We start from the raw sequence: 2,182 nt of genomic DNA, 5'->3' as shown, positions 1-2,182 counted from the left end.
AGATTTGCACTGAATACTGAATGAAACAGCTTTCTCTAATAGAGAGAAAGCTTTTGAGCAGATTTGGGCTTGATTTCACTTCATTTGAACAGAAGCACTATTTCAACATTACTGGACTCAGAAAGCTGTAAACTGACAATCTTGATCATTGAAGTCCTAACATTAGTTTTTGTGCATATAACTTCTAACACATTAAAAACTGTCTTACAGCATTGCAGAAAACATTTTATTTCATAAGACATAAGCATGTTTCAGTTTGGCAAGATTTGCACTGAATATTGAATGAAACAGCTTTCTCTAATAGAGAGACAAGCTTTTGAGCAGATTTGGGCTTGATTTCACTTCATTTGAACAGAAGCACTATTTCAACATTACTGGACTCAGAAAGCTGTAAACTGACAATCTTGATCATTGAAGTCCTAACATAAGTTTTTGTGCATATAACTTCTAACACATTAAAAACTGTCTTACAGCATTGCAGAAAACATTGTATTTCATAAGGCATAAGCATCTATCAGTTTGGCAAGATTTGCACTGAATACTGAATGAAACAGCTTTCTCTAATAGAGAGAAAAGCTTTTGAGCAGATTTGGGCTTGATTTCACTTCATTTGAACAGAAGCACTATTTCAACATTACTGGACTCAGAAAGCTGTAAACTGACAATCTTGATCATTGAAGTCCTAACATTAGTTTTTGTGCATATAACTTCTAACACATTAAAAACTGTCTTACAGCATTGCAGAAAACATTTTATTTCATAAGACATAAGCATGTTTCAGTTTGGCAAGATTTGCACTGAATACTGAATGAAACAGCTTTCTCTAATAGAGAGACAAGCTTTTGAGCAGATTTGGGCTTGATTTCACTTCATTTGAACAGAAGCACTATTTCAACATTACTGGACTCAGAAAGCTGTAAACTGACAATCTTGATCATTGAAGTCCTAACATAAGTTTTTGTGCATATAACTTCTAACACATTAAAAACTGTCTTACAGCATTGCAGAAAACATTTTATTTCATAAGACATAAGCATGTTTCAGTTTGGCAAGATTTGCACTGAATACTGAATGAAACAGCTTTCTCTAATAGAGAGACAAGCTTTTGAGCAGATTTGGGCTTGATTTCACTTCATTTGAACAGAAGCACTATTTCAACATTACTGGACTCAGAAAGCTGTAAACTGACAATCTTGATCATTGAAGTCCTAACATTAGTTTTTGTGCATATAACTTCTAACACATTAAAAACTGTCTTACAGCATTGCAGAAAACATTGTATTTCATAAGGCATAAGCATCTATCAGTTTGGCAAGATTTGCACTGAATATTGAATGAAACAGCTTTCTCTAATAGAGAGACAAGCTTTTGAGCAGATTTGGGCTTGATTTCACTTCATTTGAACAGAAGCACTATTTCAACATTACTGGACTCAGAAAGCTGTAAACTGACAATCTTGATCATTGAAGTCCTAACATTAGTTTTTGTGCATATAACTTCTAACACATTAAAAACTGTCTTACAGCATTGCAGAAAACATTTTATTTCATAAGACATAAGCATGTTTCAGTTTGGCAAGATTTGCACTGAATACTGAATGAAACAGCTTTCTCTAATAGAGAGACAAGCTTTTGAGCAGATTTGGGCTTGATTTCACTTCATTTGAACAGAAGCACTATTTCAACATTACTGGACTCAGAAAGCTGTAAACTGACAATCTTGATCATTGAAGTCCTAACATTAGTTTTTGTGCATATAACTTCTAACACATTAAAAACTGTCTTACAGCATTGCAGAAAACATTTTATTTCATAAGACATAAGCATGTTTCAGTTTGGCAAGATTTGCACTGAATATTGAATGAAACAGCTTTCTCTAATAGAGAGACAAGCTTTTGAGCAGATTTGGGCTAGATTTCACTTCATTTGAACAGAAGCACTATTTCAACATTACTGGACTCAGAAAGCTGTAAACTGACAATCTTGATCATTGAAGTCCTAACATAAGTTTTTGTGCATATAACTTCTAACACATTAAAAACTGTCTTACAGCATTGCAGAAAACATTGTATTTCATAAGGCATAAGCATCTTTCAGTTTGGCAAGATTTGCACTGAATACTGAATGAAACAGCTTTCTCTAATAGAGAGACAAGCTTTTGAGCAGATTTGGGCTTGATTTCA

The sequence above is a fragment of the Carassius auratus genome, unplaced genomic scaffold (genome assembly GCF_003368295.1).
Source record: "Carassius auratus strain Wakin unplaced genomic scaffold, ASM336829v1 scaf_tig00216899, whole genome shotgun sequence".
Classification (NCBI taxonomy): domain Eukaryota; kingdom Metazoa; phylum Chordata; class Actinopteri; order Cypriniformes; family Cyprinidae; genus Carassius; species Carassius auratus.
Note: the sequence above shows the minus strand (reverse complement) of the source record.